Here is an 18,369-nt window from a genome sequence, read left to right on the forward strand (position 1 = left end):
AAACCAACAACAAACCCTTCTGTCAATGTAGGTAGTGCATCTGCTGTAGCACTTGTAGCATAGACACAGGTTGAGTTACCCATCCCCCTGGTGCTAAACTGTGTGGACTTCTGAAGAATTACTGCACTGAGAAAGTGAAATATCCAATAAAGGGAGGCTTTTGGGGCACCTAGCTAAGAGAGAAGACTAACAACATGGAATAGTCTCATGGATGCCTGGCTAACAGTCCCATTGACTTAAGGTTGACCTAATTAGTTTCATAGCTTTAAAAACAGTGGACATCTCAGTAGAATACTTCAGCCAGCTCTCTACCTCCATGGAACCAATGCTTTAGATTCCCAAACTGTGGTACATATACTCCTGGGAGTACATGAGACATCTCCGGGGATACGAAGAAGAAATTATGTAATAGTGGGTTTATTATTTTATTTATTGCATTTTTCTAATAGACTATTCAGACAAAGCTTTACAACTCGGTGGGAATTTGTTATATAAAATATGGTAGTTCATTGACTTTATGATGTATCAATGAGAACACCGAGTCACGGAGACACTGATGTACAGAGCCCTCACCTCCCATCACCGTACAGCGTGGGTTCAGTTGCACGGCAACTGTCCAGTTTAACTGAGCTCAGAACTTACTCAGGGTTGTTTTTTCCAATTGTATACATCGCACTATAACTCTATTCGTACATAACAGTGAAATATGGGCCGATGGCTCAAGACAGGCAGTGCTACGAAGAACACAAAGTATCAGTGGTCAGACAGGTAAGGGAACGCAAGCAACTAGTAGATCTGGAAGGGGGTATGCGGGCAGCTGGTAGATCTGGAAGGGGGTATGCAATAAGAAAAGTTTGGGAACCTCTGCTTTAGATTAATACTAAAAGGAGGGTAACAGGTTTGTGTTTGTTTTCATGTACTAAACATGTCTAGGTATGCAATGCACAGGCTATTTCATGCACGTCAGCAGTAATTCTTCCTCTTTCACATCAGGTTAATTAGTACAGAGTCATTTAGCATGGCCTCCAGCTAAACAAATAGTTTCAAGTGCAACAAGTACATATTTTACAAATGACTTGACAATAAACTTTGGTGAGTGCCTCTCAGCTAGGGAACTACAGGGATAAACGCAAACACCAGCACACACGCACACACACACACACTTGTATTAACTGGGCTTCCGTGAAAAGCTGCTCAGGCAGCACTGAACAGGCCCCATCCATTCCCAGAGTAAGACAATAAGTTTAGCCAAACTAATTTGCCTACCTGCCACCAACGATCTACAATATTAACTACATAATAGGAAGAGGCAGTATCTAGTAATGAAAGCAGGTAAACGTGTATCAGAAGACCTGGGTTCTGTTACTAACTTGAAACGGACTTGTCCAAGGTCATACAAGACATCCTGGTGCCCTCAGCTGCCCCATCTTTAAATAGGGATAATACTTATTTACCTTAATAAAGCACTTTTTGATTCTTGGACATGAAAGATGTTAAGTGCAAAATACTATCATTATAAGCTAATTTCCTGATGCATTTCAAATCCATCCTTGCTACAATATGTCCATCCGATAGGCAACAAAAATGTTAATGGTTCAGCTGAAATGAAGTGTGTCAGAAAACAGACAAAAGATGCAGCAGGAATACTGCAAGCCATAATAACTAGGGGGTCTCACGCTTTTTTTGCTTCTGTCAGTGAAGCTCACTGTACACACCAGGGGGTCCTTGCATCCCTCCATCCTCCCCGACCCACACCACCCTCCCATCCCCCTTTATTTCAGGGACTTGTTGCAACCCCTCCATTCCATGCTACAGGCTCTGTGTTCCCTATTCTCTACTCCATGCCAGGGACTGTGTGCACCCCCAGTCCTTTTCATGCTCTGTGTGAACACCCCCTTCTCCCCATACCAGGGTCCCACATTCTCCCTCTGCCAGGGGTTGTGTGCGCCCTCCCCCACCCATTCTTCTTTTCTTTCTCAGTCAACATTTTTAAAGTGAATTGGGAGGACAGGCAGAGCTAAAATGAGGGGTAGATACTGTTATGCTTTAATGTGTTAATGGCTGCCATCCACCAGTTATTTGATCTGTAGACAATTACAGAGGTGGCTGAAGCTGCTAGCTCTGCTAACCAGAGGTTAGGGGTTTCACGTATCTCCAATTTCCCTCTGCTGACTTTAACCAAAATCAGTAGGGTTCTGCTGATCGATGCCTAGAACATTCCCTGAAATTTTGCAATCGATCCGAAGTGGCGTTCCACGGTTATCATATTACATCCAAACATCCTAGCACAGAAATGCCATCAAGTTGGGTTTTTATAGCCCCTTTCACACATAACAGCACTTCACAAATGTTAATTAAATGTAGTGACCCCTTTGGGAGGTGGGTATGTATTACTCATCTTATAGATGTATGCAGGGGCGGCTCTAGACATTTCACCGCCCCAAGCACGGCGTCATGCCGCGGGGGGGCGCTCTGCTGCTCGCTGGTCCCACGGCTCCGGTGGACCTCCCGCAGGCGTGCCTGCGGAGGGTCCGCTGGTCGTGCAGCTTCGGTGGAGCTGCGGGACCAGCGGACTCTCCGCAGGCATGCCGCCGAAGGCACCCTGCCTGCCACCCTCCCGGCGACCGGCAGAGCGCCCCCCGCGGCATGCCGCCCCAAGCACGCGCTTGGCATGCTGGGGCCTGGAGCCGCCCCTGGATGTATGAATTGAGACACAGTGATTTTCTCAAGGTCACACAGTAAATAAGTGGCAGAGTCCTGACTCTGCGTGCCCTCCTCTAACCATAGGACCACATTGGAATTCTTCTACGAGATGCAGCCAGCTAAAGTAGAGGTTTTTGTATTGTTTTACAGCAGCACTTATAAATGCAACAAGGAATATGTGAGGACTAATGCTATTTCATAGTGTTTCAGCGTGCACTGCGTTTAATTTGTTCTGCTGAAAAGAATTAAAGGCCAAAATCCATTTGAAGACAAGCATGGACAGAAAAACAGCTCAGAGTGGTTTGGAACAGAAAAGAAAAGGAATTTCAGTTTCATTCTCTGAAAAATGATTGAGTTAATAGGAAGCGAGTGTGATTCATGCGCTACAGATGACAAGATACATTATTCAAAAAGCATTCAGCTGAACTAGCAGCCATTTTGTTTTGTCAAGCTGAAATTCGAGAGCCAAATTCAGACAGTGGTGTGGGGGAATCATTCCACTGCTTCAGTGACAGCACCTCCAGCTCTGAGACAGAGGCTCTCTCCTGCTAGAGTAGGCACATAGGGAGATGTGTGCGTACACACATACAGGGCCAAATCTTCAGTTGGTGTAAACCAACACAGCTTCTGTGCCATCAGTACTGAGGGTCTAGCCTAGATACCTACCCACCATCTGTGATGTCGACGCTATGAACTAGAAATCAGCATACTTCAGTTAAAGCTGTTTCAGTTAAACACAGACATTAAAAAGCAGAGACTCTGGCTACAGCTACACTACCACTTATGTCAGTAGAACTTTTGTCGGTTGGGGTGTGAAAAACACACACCCCTCCCCGACCGATTGACAAAAGTTTTACCGACAAAAAGTGCCAGTGTGGACAGTGCTTTGTTGATGGGTGATGCTCTCCCGCCAACAAAAAACCACCCCCTAACGAGGGGCGGTAGCTATTTTGTCAGCAGGAGAGCTCTCTCCTGCCGACAAAGAGTGGCTACACTGTGTATCTTACGATGGCACAGCTGTGCCGCTGTAAGGTATGCAGTGTAAACCTAGCCTCAGAGGTGTTTCCCCATCTCTGCTTTCAAGGCCTTAGATTGCAGCCACTTTCAAATGAACAGAGCTCCTGCTCTTGGAGCCCCTGGAACAACGTTGGTGGCACCCACAGAGACCTGCCATCTGATGAGAGCCCTGCAGATAACACAGGAAATCAGGCTGGAAATATATATGCATAGATTGAGGCAACAGCAGGCAGACCAATGAGACAGCAGAACCTACCCACAATCATTAAGGTCCTCTCTTTACTCTTCTACTGCTTTACATGTCCTGTTGATTGGAGATTGCTCCAGACCCTGCAGTAACAGACATAATCTTATGTGTTGCAGACTTATAGTGGGTCACCATCTATACTGTACATGCGTAGCATCAGGGTTGGAACTCAAGAATTTTTTGCTACAATGGATGTAACTTCACTATCTGAGCCCAATAAGATTGCCTCTAACTAACAACAGAAGTAGGTCCCTTCTACTCTCTTCAGTCCCAGCCACTAGAATGGTCACACACTGGGCCACCTCAATCTGAATCACAGCCAGGAACCATCTCCTACTATGGCAGGATGGAGTGGGAGCAGCTATACAGACTTGGACCAGGAGAGGGGACACCATCTCATCTGGTTCATTCTCCTGCCCCCCCTCTCCCCGCTGCATGACTGTTCTTATCTGTTCCAGATCAGAGCTCACTTCAAAGGAGATTGGAGACGACTTGAAGATTAGGCTTGAACTACCTATCCTACTGGGAAATTCTAAATCAGCAGTGTCAAAATAGACTCAGTCTTTCATCCTTTCAAGTCTGCATTCCACACAGCTCACAGGCATAGGGGTCTTTCATGCATGTTAAGAAACAGTTTGTGTGCACTCTTCCTAGAAACCAATGATCCCATAACACTTTTGGTAGGAGCTGGGTGGTTTACCCGTGTCTCTTTGGCTCATGGTTAAGATACGAAATTTTGGACAGTTGTCTGCTGCCTCCATCCCAGAAGTGACTGCACTTCAGTTGCAAAATGCCTTGGCATCCCTTGCTGGTGAAATAGAATTTTTACATTCTTCCCATTACTCCTAATCTAAATCAATCACTGCAAACTGATAATCTCTATGGAGCAAAGAAGCACTCTTTGGCAATAGCTTGACTAATGTTTTCCTTTGATAAGAGACTCAGGTAATAGAACCACATGGATGTGCTACGTTTAATATCTCAAATATAATTAGCCAGACCTTTTGCAGAATGCTATCATGAAGCATTTCCTGGTTACCCTGCACTCAGAAAGACAACAAGGCATAGCACTCAGGATTCCATACATCTCACAGCCTAGTCCTCAGAATTGTCAGGAAATAACCACATTCCATATTCAAGGTGATCTGTAAAGGAGTAAGAAAAGCCTAAGGCAAACGTCAGCACCGCCAAATTTTTCTTTTGCTTTCCAGTAATTATTTTGACTCAAACACTGGATTTAGAAACAAAAACAGGTGTGGGAGACAACTTGACTTTCTGTAGTTTGCTTACCTAAGAAAATGTGTCTTGGAGCAAACAGACTCCATGGCTTCTGTTCTGCCTTGTGGGCACTCTTCATCCCCACCAGCTATGGTCTTCTCTTGGACGTCTTCCAAGGATGACGCAGGGTCTGCTGGTTAGACTAGAGGCTGACTGGATGGACCAGTGAGGATGTGCACTTTCAGCAGTGCAAACTGGAGAGTGCCCTTTTTGTCTCTGGAATCCTAATTTCAGTGGGTGAAATAATTGTATCATATCAATATATCACATCACAGGCATTTTTCCCAAAACTGCAAAACATTCTGCTACCTAAAACATTGTTTAAATATTTCCCATTATACTCATTCACTTTTCACAAAGTGAATGTACATATTTCGAAGGTGCAACTTAGGCAACAGTGTTTGAAAACGTGGCTCTGCATACACACACAGTAAGCAAACGTCAGAAAATGGATTACTTCCCAACATCTGGAATACATAAGTATCTTGTCCGGCTTTGGCTACTTGACCAGAATGTTAGTGATATTTTTAACATCACAAACCACCTGGCACACTACAGAATTGTTTGCTAGTGGCGGTAGTTAGAAATGTCATGTAATCTTAATATGGTGGAGAAATGTAGTAATTGCATAGAAATTTTCAGTGGTTGTGTATCCTTGTAGACTGCCCAATAGACACTTCACGGTTCAGCAGCATGGCCTCCAGTGTTAGTAAGACACCTGGATAAGGAAGGACAGTTCATATGAATGATTTTGCCTGTTATCCTGAAAGCGCCGTCTGTATGGCAGGAAGGAAATACACTTTGTGAGACTTTGCATTTGAGAGTACTTGCTAGAGAGTGGTTTAAGGCACAGATCCAAGTTGGCACTCTCCTATGGAACTGCTGGTGATATCGCTCCCCTTTAATTCCCAATACCCACCACCTCTGCTGGATGGAAAAGGGGAAAGATGGAGTGTGGAACAACTCATCTGCGAGAGCTATCCCAATTCAGATCAGGCAATTATAGCATAAACCTCCACACGCCCTGAAATGACCCTGCTGGAAAACATCCTATTGCCTCTGTAATATATCAGGGAGACGCAACTTCCCTAGTTGCTCACACTGTCCCTGAGGAAGGGACAGCACTAGACAGTCTGCAGCAGCTTTTCGGCTGACATGGGCTGGTGGGGAACAGCCGGCAAAGGCATAAGTATTGTGAACTCCACAAGGCAGACACGGGTAGAGATAAGATTTGTCTTTGAATGCAAAGCTACTGGCAGCAAGGTTTTTGTTTTCCTACGTTCTATGTTTGCAAAGTACCAATACATACCGACAGTCACTAGAGCAGAAAATCATTTTTAAACCCTGATTTTCTAAGGAAAGTAGCAACCTTCAAAACAACAAAAGAGAATAACTGTGCATTAAATATTTGAGTTCTTGCAATATTCAACACTTACAGCCTTAAGAGACAAACAGGAAGTGGGCAAGGAGTCAAAGAGTGGATCTGACTCTGAACCAGTGAACCTATGTTGTGAAGAGAAATGGAAAGCCCCAAACTGTTGCAATGCGTCATGACATGCAAATCATAGTCCTAGTTCCAGCCAACCCCCTGCTGAAAGGGAAGTTATTTTATTAAACAAACAATAGCACTAGAAGTGGTTTCCACGGCACTGACTCAATTATTATTTGTTTTATTAAACTGTTCAGTGGTGATTTATTCAGGTCTCTCTGATCACCCTCATTGACCAATCCTGGAACCTGAATTCTTACAACTTTTATCTCTATTATAACTATTCTTATCTATTTTATCTGCACACACACTGTAGCTTGCAGAAGTTCTACATTTTAAAGGCTTCATCCTCATTTGTTGACCCGTTCAGCCAACTTCTATTTGATGTTATGCCAGCTATTCAAAGCTGCTGCAACCAAAAGAGAGAACAAAAACCCAGCTTCCCTGGATAGGCAGCAGCTAGTTTCAGCTAAGGGGAGTGAGGCTCCTCCTCCAGTTTCAGTCTTTCCTTCTCTTATTGTACCAGTGCACAGATTCCATGTTAACTTGGTCAGAGCCAGAGCCAGATCTCACACTAGTGTAAAATCAGGATCAAGTAAGAGAAGCAGCCCCTCACCGTTCCCACTGCCACTGGGCGGTGGCTTATCCACTTCACCTCAGGCTTCATAGCACGAAGAGCCACCTGACTAAAGAATATAACCAAACTGTATGGGCGACACATGGACTGCCAGCTATGGGAGCTGTGCCCCTTCTGCCCGAGACCCCTCCCTGCCCCGCACCATGGCCACCAGCCAGCTTCCCCAGTCTCCCCGCCCCACAGTGCCAGGAGGGAGGGCGGCACAGGCAGCCCCAGCCTGAGCCAGGGCCAAGCACAGGGGAACTGGAGCCAGAGCGGGAAGCAGAGTGGGGAGGGGGGCCTGGGAGCGGAGCGCGGGCAGGGCCACACCTGGCTGTTCGGGAAGGCGCAGGCTTCCCCAGTCTATGATATCCGCCACCCATGCCACAGTGGCCTGAACAGCTCAGAACACAAGCAGAATAATGGCAACACAAAACTCTGAAGGGAATTTTCAGGAGGGCTGAACATCAGAACAAAAGAGGAAGTGATGGGTGCGGGTCTGAACAAGAGACATTTGAAACATCATAATTTTAAAAGCTACACATCCTCTTTTTTCAGAAAAAGAAAGCTTCATGTGTTGGGAAGGATCACTAACAACAGTGAAACCAACCTCTCGCCCTCAACCCTTTACACCTGGTATTGGTTACGTTAAAGCATTTTTTTAGGGTTAAAAAGCGACCATGTACAAATGGCTCCTGCTGCTCCCTGTGTCTCTGAGTCACATCTGCTGATCTTTAATCCTGTTAACCCCATAGGAGCTCATGCAGCTACAGGAAAAACATCTCACACTTTTACCCACCCTTTATGTAACTATAAACATCAAGGGCGTGCATTTGTCCACCACAAAAACATTTTGTGGTTGAGATCCTTAGTGACTTTGCCTGCATCTATTTTGGCCAAAAAATGGTCACATAGCTAAAAGTTTAAAACCCACCAGTTTTCACCTACGTACAGTGTTTTGCTTCTTATATGGCAACAGTAGTGGGGAAAAATTTGCGTCAATAACGTCATTGATGATTCATACACGAGTTGATTAGCTGTATGACTTATGGCCATCAGTTCTTCAGGCGGTAAGAATAATTTGCATTTCACTTGACAGAAAATTATTGCCCACTAATCCAGAAAACTGCCAGGGAAAAGGCTGGGTCAATATGAAACGCTGCCTACGAGTCCAAGCACTACAGTTCTAAAGTGAGCTGAGGTTTCATACTGTGGGCCTCAGTTATACTTGGCCTAGGCCGCCGATTCTACTGCCAGGTTTTGTAAAAGATATTCAAAAGGCTGCTCCAGTTATGTTCAAATGAAGAGAGGGCAAGCGCACACTATTTATTTTTTAAAAATCCCACAATAACTTGCCCAAAAAGACAAATTAATTTTTCAAACAAATCTCAAATTCTCCGCATCCACAAAGGAACTGTGAGGGCAGATGCACCTAGGACTGTCTCATCATATCACCACTGATTGTTTTAAGTTAACATCTAAATAAGCAGAAGATGCTGGTTTTGACCGAGAGCCGTTATCAACTGAAGGAACCCACGCAAAATGAATTCAATAGTGTAGGTCCATTTCCCAGAGAACAAGGGACAGATTCTCTTCTGCTGATAATCTCTGCTTGGTACAGGAGAGCGTACGGGAAGGTGGGATCAGGAGAGTCTGTTATGGCTCCCTGATTCTGTGGGCCGGCCTATGCCAGCCCCAGTGTGTGGTACAGATTTATGCCCCTGGAGAATTAGCAGAGCTCCATCTTGCCCGACACATCCCCTATGCCACGGCAGCTATGGGCAGCTGGCCCAGGGGCCTGTTCTGCTGGCTTTATGCAAGCGGATATTTCCTCACCACCACAGGAATTCTCATCTGGACAGCTAGAGCCAGAATCCAGCTTACAATCTTACTGTTCTACTAACCACTGCGTGCAGTGTTTACTACTACAAATAGTCTCATCAAAACCAATGGGGATCTGCAGAGTAAGATATAAGGACAAGAAGCCTGCATTTTCAAATGTCACTTGAATTTCTGGGTGCCCAACTTAAGACAGCTTAAAGGGGCCTGGTTTTCACCGGGCAAGCACTCAGTGCTTCCTGAAATTCAGGCCCCTTTCAAGTCATCTCAGTTTGGGCACCAGAAAAACAGGGGAACCCAAAATCACTAGCCACTTTTAAAAAGTTAGGCCAATAGTCTCTGCAGGATCTGATCTGAAATCACAAAAACAACTCTACACCCTGTTCTCATTGACACCCAGTCTCAGCAGAGAGGCCCAGCATAGGAATGGCCATGAAGACTGAATTCCCCTCTGACTGATGGAGGGAGCTGCCATCCATCCTGAGGGCCAGAGGATGGGGAACTTGTGCCTATATCTGCGCCTTTTCAATAGGGTGCCAGTTCTGCACCTTTCGTTAACACTAAATTATATATTCTATATATAAATGCAGGGGACAAAAAAAAAAACCCTACTGTTACCAGAAGCAAAAAGTCTTAAAGAAAGGGAAATTATGATGTACTATAGCAGAACACTGAATATTTTCTGAGTAAGAAAGAGTTAATTGAAACAGTCACATTAAACTTTGGAAACTTGGCATTACTCTTTTTTTTTCCTTACTCATTTATTCCAAAGAGCCCTCCTTCTCTTCCTTCTCCTCCTCCACAGCTCTACTCATGTCTCATTAAGTTCATAGCTACTAACTGTCACACCTAGCAACCATTCCCTTAGCATGAACTAGTATTCGTTTCAGATTGTTCATCTCTTTCAAGATGGCCAGTTGCTGCTGCAAGCTTTCCCCATCACTTAATTTAAGAAGACCCCTCTTGTAACAGCTATGTCCCCCTGATATTTTCAAGTCATTGTTTCAGAAAACAATTACTTGATAAAATATGATACACCAAAGTGGTACATCATAAGACAGTCTTTTAAAGCAGGAACCACGTAGTACATTCTAGTTGTTAAGATGGGAACTACTAATGATGGGAAAGCGTAATTACTGAAGATTAACATCATGACACATGGAATTTCAGATTTCCACAGCATGCAATAAAATGACCTCTAACTCCCTTCTAAATGCCATCCGATTTATTTTGCCCTCAAACTTCCTCTTCTTGATGCTTAACTAGTTGTGTTTTCTCACCAATCACAACCAAGGGGACTGATTCTTATTGCCATGAACCTTACGCAGTCATTTGTATGTACAAAGACCATGTAATCAGAATAATAGTGTCTCACAATGCACCGGAGTAAATAATGATGACACAAAGGGGAAGGCAGGGGAGAATCAATCTCAAGGCTTTTCAGAAAGCAGACAAAAATGCAACCTTCTTATCTTCAGCCTTTCTTGTGTTTCTTAACTATGAGCATCCTTGTTAGTTTCACATATTGTGTCCCTTTGTCAAACTGCACCTAAAAATGTGAGGGGAACAGAAATATTAGAAGACAAAAAAGGAGGAGGAGGAGCAGGAAGAGATCATATCAGAATAATCCTTGTGAATAAACAGATGAGGACAGGAAAATGAAAAGAGGAATTATAAGTAAGATTTGCATGTTGGCTTGAGACCATGTTCTAATTTAGATGTCTAAGTAATTCAATGTCTGCAAATCTTTGCCTTCACTCCAAGGCTTTCATCTAAAGAAAATCTCTCCCACAAAATGTGTTAAGGTCAAGAATTATTTCTTACATTCTTAAGTGCTGGAGCATTGTCGAAGCCCTTTTGTTACCTCATTAAATCTTGCATCTGAAATCTGAGAGGGGAAACCACATTGAATGAAATATGGTCTCAAGCTTTTTAAGAACACAGAAGCTGCACACTCACACACTAAAGATTAGAGGGCCCTTTAATCAGTCTTGTACTGTTTGTGCTCCAAGGTCTCTGACCGCAACCAACGATAGAGCCACAGAAAAGGAGCAGAGCCAAAATGACTTCACAAAACAGCAACTCCAGTTAGTTAATGTATTAATCAAAACCATACCCAGCGCAGTAGTCAGAGAAGGGACAGGACAGGGGGAGGAGGAACATCAACAACGTGGACTAACATTTACAAAACACACAATGAAGCCACAGAAAAGTGTAATGGTTCATTTGTTTTCAGTCTCAGTTGAATTGCCATAATCCTTTACTTTACCCCATGTCAGTAGGAACTGGCAGTCGATTGTTTTAAAGCAGAATTCAATTCAATATAGATGCTGTTCAGTGTCAGCCTACGTACTTTCCTGTATCTTACCAAGTTTCCTTTCATGAAAGAGAAATCTCTGATAGCTGATGCTGTTCTTTCCAAAGTCTGTGGCTTGCTTGGGCATCTAATACAGGATGTCCATGAGGTCAGGCAGCACTGGGGAAGGGGAAATATAAAAAAGAAAAAATCAGAACAGTTCATGATTCTGCAATAGGTTAGCAGTTGCCTGGGAAACAGAAACTATGTGTAGGCAGAATTCACCCTAACAAAGTGAGTGTGTGCATACCTAGTATCTACATACTCCTCCCTGAGAAACATATAACCAATTAGATCCATCTGGAATATTTCTGTTGAAAAGTTTTCAGCGAAAAACAGAGGGTGGGTGTGGAACTTCCACAAATGTATTTTTTCACACTTTTCAGCCAGCTCCAATAATGCTCTGCATGTACACAGCCTCTTTCAGGACCTAAGGGCTTCATAGACATTAACGCCCCTTTGCAACACTCTGGTAGCATGAAGGGGCCTTAAATTGTGCAGAACCCACCCCGAGAATCACCCCTACACAGGGACCTTCCTAGCTGGCATAAAGACTCTGTACTGGCTCAGTACAGATGGCAGACTGGAGGCAGGACCAGAGTCCACCATGTTACAGCTATTTTCTTCTTCCCAGGGCCCACAGGGGGCCATGGAAAGCAGAGTATATGTCGAAGTAGCCCCGAGGCTGCTGTAATTTACACTGCAATCCACACAGGCTCCTCAATGATCCCAGAATACAAGGACAAAGGTGGCTTTAAGCGCACCACCCTCCATCCATTCCCAGAAATAATGTTAACTGAGGATCAGACCCTAATTTTCTCAACACCTCTGAGAGGAAAAGCCCCCATTTTACCAGGGAGAGACTAAGACACTGAGGAAATGTGAATTACACACAAGGTAATATAGCGAGTTAATAGTAGAGCCAGGCACAGGACCTGGGGATCTGGTGTAACAAGCAGTAGCACATAGAGAGACTTGAACTGGGTGAACTTCTGAAGCTTGGGTTGAGATTTCCATGTGAGGAGATGTGTAACTCATGCCCACTCAGAGTGGCATTCTGTCCCCCTCTGCCTCACTCAACCACTATGTGACCCGACGCCTGGTCTTCTCTGCTACAATCATTAGATCACCATGCCTCTCTCAGTGAGCAGCCTCATCAACCCAGGCTGAACGTGAAAAGTCAGAGATAGGATAGCCATTACTATTTTTGTTTCAGTGAACTTAATGCAGATGAAAAGCGACAGACAGCCTTCCATACTCCAGCATTATCTATTCACAGGACAGGAACAGGCCGTGACAATCTTCCCACTTGGTTCAAAAGTTTCCAGTGGGAGTTTTTCTTGAGCAGGGACTGAATAAAAACAAGAGAGCATGCCCTTAATTATTACAGCCCTGACAGCACCCTACACTTATATTCATTGCCCTACTACTGTGATATATCTAATGAACTAAAACAACATAGAGCTCTGATCCTGCAAACCTTACTCAGAGTAGTAATCCCAGAAGCCCATGAGACCTCCCACAAGTAAAGGTTGTAGGGCTTTTTGTCCCAGTCTATCCTAACATAATAACAGGAGAGCCAACATTTCTGTTCCAAATAGACCAGCGGTTTGAACTTCTTTTCAAGTGAAAGTTAGTCTCCAAGATGCCAGCGTACCCACACATATTTACCTTGGAAATATCTAACTGGGCAGAAAGATTGAGACGCAGATTTTTTTAACTGAGTAACAGACAAGGGTTTGGTTTGGCCAGTCACTAGTTTTTTTAAGAAATATTTTAAAATATATTTTTTTTCAAAAAAAATTGAGAGAATTGAATGAAGTTTGGTACTGTCAGGCAGAAGTGGCGGGAAGATTTTTTTTGAAATGGTGGAGATATTCAAAAAGTGGTTGCTACGCAGTCACATTTCAAAGCAATTTCTCTTATGCGTAACTGCTGCACCGAACCCATGTTACCGCATGATTAACCCTTGCTCTGCCAAGTCGTGTAATATGGCTAGTGGTTTCAATTCTTCTTAGGCAAGGTCAATTTTAAACAGGAAAGCAGCTTTTGAATGATCAGAGCCATATTAAAACCTTGTTAAATGGAGTATTTAGCTTGTATAGCATTATCCCCCCACCAAATAAAAGTCCTATTCCCTCCACCAGACCAAGAACGTGTGACTTAGCACAGCAGAGCGTTCCATGGGTCAGAATCCCACTGCCCGGACTGCGGATCGGCAGTAGATTTGCCAAGGCTAGCACGGTGGAAAATCTGGGGAAGCCATGCTGTTGCAGTTCCACTTGTGCCTGCTCCTCCCTCTCTCTGCAGCAAGGAAGGAGCGCCCACAGAGCCCAGCTCTGCGTCACATCTATCTGCAGCCTCCTAACGCCCTGCCAGCCCTCCCATGCAGAAGTCAAATAAAGAGTTAATATTGACCAATATGCTTTTGATTGGACAAGACAACCCAGTAGAACACTATGATCCACTGGTTATAGATCATAACAGTATCATTCTGATTGGTCTCATGACATAATATGCAACTGCAAGCCAATGCTAACTCGCTTCACTGCATTTAGACACACCAACTCATATGGCATGCAAGTTCACTCCACATTTTATGGCATTGCCATAGGGGGCCACATTATCTTCTATGTCTAGATGAAATGGAGAGGGTTAAAAAAGCTTGAATAACTTTGCCTTAGATTCTGTTAAAATCTAAAGGGGTCAAATTCAGAGCTGGCTTGTGAGGATGAAATTCCACTGAAGTCAGTGACTTACCATAGGCTTTAAAAGGAGCGATGGGTTGAAATTAAGTGAAGGGAAATTGCAGCTGTTAAGGAGAAATGCCTAGCGGTTAGCTCTACTAGACTGTGGAAGTGCATCCCAAGAAAAGCGCTAGCAGACTCATCGCTTCAGCCATTTAAAGCTAGCCTGAACAACATGGTAGAGAATATACTGTAGTGAACAATCCTCCACTGGACTAGATGGAACCCAAAGGGTCTTTTTCAGTTTCTAACTTTTATGAAATGTCTGTTTCTAAGCATTAGCAAGGGAATTCAAGCCTTTCCCTGTGCCCTTAAAGGGAAGGTGGGCTACATGCATGCCACCAATCAGTGGCTTGGCACAGAAGGGTTTTAAAAGGTAGGTACTGTAATGCCCCTAAAATGATCACTGCCATACAAGCCCTTGACATGAGGCCATATAGCAACATGCTATCTGTAGTTTAACACATATTAGAACCACTCCTTCTGCTTTATTTTGCAGATCCCCCAATTGAAACTGTTGACTAAAGAGACTCAGAACTTTCATCTTCTGGCCACGTCTCACGCTTTGGGCCGTGTGGTCCTTAGCTGGTCCTCGAACCATTACATTTTCCTTTCCTCCACAGAAACTATCCTTGCACCTAGGGGATTGAAGCCAGTGCTTCACATACGGATGGGCTGCAAGAATGCAGGCAGTTGTGACACCATGTACCATGGATCCCACATATCTGTCTGAGGATGGGGGAACCAAGCTGCCAGTGTCCATATGTTGTCAGTCTAACACATGTGCCAATGGTTCAATGGCAACTCTGAAGTGAATGAACTTCATAATCAAATATGAAGCCAGTGGCTGCGTGAGGAAAAACCTTCTAACCCATTTGCCCTATACAGAAAGTGTTGTGCTTGGAGATGAAGGGATATATTTAACTAGGAAATATCTGCTTCTTGGAAAGCTTAATCATGCTGTGTTGGCTTGGTTTTTCAGCAGACAAACTACCACATAGGTTTTCTTGTGGGTGGAGAGGCAGCACTGCCATTAGAATTAGCAGCTGGGTTCCTTTCCCATGAAAACTAAGGCCTGATCTACACTGGGGGAGAGGGGGTCGATCTAAGGTACGCAACTTCAGCTACGTGAATAGCATAGCTGATGTCGAAGTACCTTAGCTCGAATTACTTACCTGTCCTCACAGCGCGGGATCGACGTCCGCGGCTCCCCCGTCGACTCCGCTACCGCCACGCGCTCCGGTGGAGTTCCGGAGTCGACGGGAGCGCGTTCAGGGTTCGATATATTGCGTCTAGATGAGACGCGATATATCGAACTCCGAGAAATCGATTGCTACCCGCCGATCCGGCGGGTAGTGAAGACGTACCCTAAGTAACAATGCCACTACACACTAGGGGCCCAGAGTTACTTGAAAATATCACTGGCTTGTGCATATGAAAACACCTGCACAGAATCAGGAATCAGCTGGGCAGAGCAGCAAGGAACAGAAAAGCTAGTGAGCAGTGACTAGCACTAAGAATATACAAGGGACTGTGCTAACTAGCTGGTCATTGGTAGAAGCACAATCAGCAACCCAAGGAATTTGAGTGATAACAAATATGTGAGCAGATATGCAAATATGGATGGCTTTTTATTTATTTATTTTTGCATAGGTGCGACTTAGGTGTCTATGTTTGAAAATCCGCTCCCTCTTGCCTACCAGTCCAGGAAAAAGGGTTTTTTACCAGCTCTGAAGATCAGCTCAGAGCACAAAACTCAGAACTGGATTTCAAAATACCGCCATTTTTGATGGTTATTTAGATTTAGGGTTTTGGTTTGGCCCATTACAAAAGTAGAGACCATTTGCAAAACTCAGAGACAGGTGCAGAGCTTGATCATCATCATCAACATTCAAGGACATTTGGTTCTAGTACCTGTTAGTGGCTGATGGTGAGACAGCTGAATGACCTTGCAGGCGGTGGTCTGATAGTCCACCCTGCTGTGGAAGGTACCTCTCTCTGGGCATGAGCACAGTTATTCCAAGATCGATCTCTGCATAAATTATATAAAAACAATCAGTATTTCTTAATACTAGTAAAACAGTTCCATGAACAAACGTAAGTATCCATTGCTCTTTTCCAGCAAAAATTGTAGGGGGGCGGGAGGGCAGGAGAAACAATGGAATCAATTTCCCCTCTATAAACCAGGGCATCTATGCAACTCGGAATTGGCATTTTATATGGAAACCCTGTAATCGGGCACATCACCAGCTCTAAGTCTCAGCTATAGCTAACCACTGCGGCATACGTCCCAATCCCAGGCATCAAAGTCTGGTAATCCCTGGCCACACCCATACCAACTACAAGAGAACACAATGCACAGGGTTAAAAAAATCCTAAAGCAAGATGTGGTTTTCTCAATGGTTTGGGGGGTGATTTCTGGTGGGTTGGGAAGGGGACAAAATCTAGTATTTGGATGTTTTTAATAGATTTCTCCAAACAACAACAAAACCATTTGCTGAAAGAACATAACCTCCTCATAGCATCAGCAAAGCTTCTGTCACAGAGCCCAACGCTGTATTTATACAACATGGAAATTAACAGCAGCAGCACTGCAGGCTTAGAATGTACTCTGCAAGCAACAAAATGGCTAGCGGTGCTGTTGCCTCCATTTGGATTCCTCTGCTGCTTACGAGGGGTGAAAATGGTGGATGCCAATACCACTGCTGCTTTGGTTATGGTTACATACTATGCTACCGACGTTAAATGTATGTCTCTACGAATCTCCGTTCTAACCCTCACCACTCTGCTCCACAAAGCGGAGACTCCCATCACCAACAAAACAGAATGCGTCACAGATGTAACACGACCATCAGCAAAACAAGTGCAGGAAGAAATCATGGCCGCCCGTTCAGAGCCCTGCTCAGATGCAAAAAAAACCAAAACCAACACTGGAATTTCCATGGCCTGTGTTATAGGGGAGACCACACTGGACGATCGCGATAGATTCCAAGCCAGACGGGACCAAGAAAAACATTAAGGTAATGCTTTCAAATGCATAATGCCGTCCATTGGAAGGTCTGAACATGATTTACAACAGGGTCCAAATTGTTACCTTGAATGGTAAACACTGCTATGGAAATCAGTAAGGGTTTTGCTTGAGTAAATAGTAAATGATTCAGCTCATTAATGAACAAAGCTTCTCAATACCCCTCTGAGGCAGGTATGATAAACCCCATTTTACAGAAGAGGAAGCCAAGGCACAAAGAGGTAAAGTGACATGACCAAGGTCACACAAAAGCAAGTAAGTGGCAAAGCCAGGAATAGAAACCAAAATTCCGGACTCCTGTTCAATGCTTAACCACTAGACCACTTTTGACCAATTGATTGTTCATACCTCTAACACACTTACATTAATAACTCCAGCCACATGATCTGAATGAGTCAGTTTTCCCCATCACCCTATAGAAAAATACCATGCCTCTGCCACTGCCTTATTTCAGATGAACCTTTGTATCCCATAGATTTAGCTGCAGCAAGTAAGCTCAATTCCCACGTGAATATGTGTTTAGCAGTAAACCTAAACTTAAAGGTTAAAATAAGACAACAAAAATGAGTCACAAAGGCAAACATCTCTGTAAGTGGCTGAGAAATGAGAAAAGGAATAAAAATGAACCACTCTCCATGCCTGAATATGGGTACTCAGAAAGGATGCTTGCTCTTTGCCTCCTTTTCTAAATCCAATCCCCAGTGGGAACCCCAAACAGCATGACAAACACCATTATTGGGCGCTGTATGTTGCAAGTTAATACAGAGCCCCCAGCAATGATCGGTGGGAAATACTAGGGGCACCCGTATACATGACATTCAGCAAAATAGACTTCACTCACCATTCTCCCAAGCAACATCTCTTAACCCAGCTGCTGCCTTGTACAAATGCAACTGCAGTATTGTACCTATATACGTATATGTATTGTGTGCTCTGCAGTAAGACGAACAGACACATATTGTTACTGCCGCTCCGCTGCTCTGCGGACCTGGCACTGCAGGAAGCAAGGAGACTCCATGGGAGCCAAATCCACAGGGCGAGGGATCAGC

General features: G+C 44.2%; 1 long non-coding RNA gene across 4 annotated transcripts in view; it reads right to left on the reverse strand.

The window, feature by feature from the left end:
* The window catches only part of LOC120403921, a 41,450-nt gene that overhangs the window by 21,059 nt on the left and 2,022 nt on the right, over window positions 1-18,369 (reverse strand). For 3 of the 4 annotated variants that reach the window (XR_005597801.1, XR_005597800.1, XR_005597798.1), the window contains exons 2-6: window positions 16,207-16,324; window positions 11,558-11,665; window positions 5,258-5,469; window positions 4,969-5,112; window positions 3,977-4,050 (exon numbers count right to left, since the gene is read on the reverse strand). This is a non-coding gene — a long non-coding RNA (uncharacterized LOC120403921). The remainder of the gene's footprint in view (window positions 1-3,976; window positions 4,051-4,968; window positions 5,113-5,257; window positions 5,470-11,557; window positions 11,666-16,206; window positions 16,325-18,369) is intronic. The other variant, XR_005597799.1, reaches the window with a different exon arrangement.

This window comes from Mauremys reevesii, linkage group 4, assembly GCF_016161935.1.
Source record: "Mauremys reevesii isolate NIE-2019 linkage group 4, ASM1616193v1, whole genome shotgun sequence".
Taxonomy (NCBI): domain Eukaryota; kingdom Metazoa; phylum Chordata; order Testudines; family Geoemydidae; genus Mauremys; species Mauremys reevesii.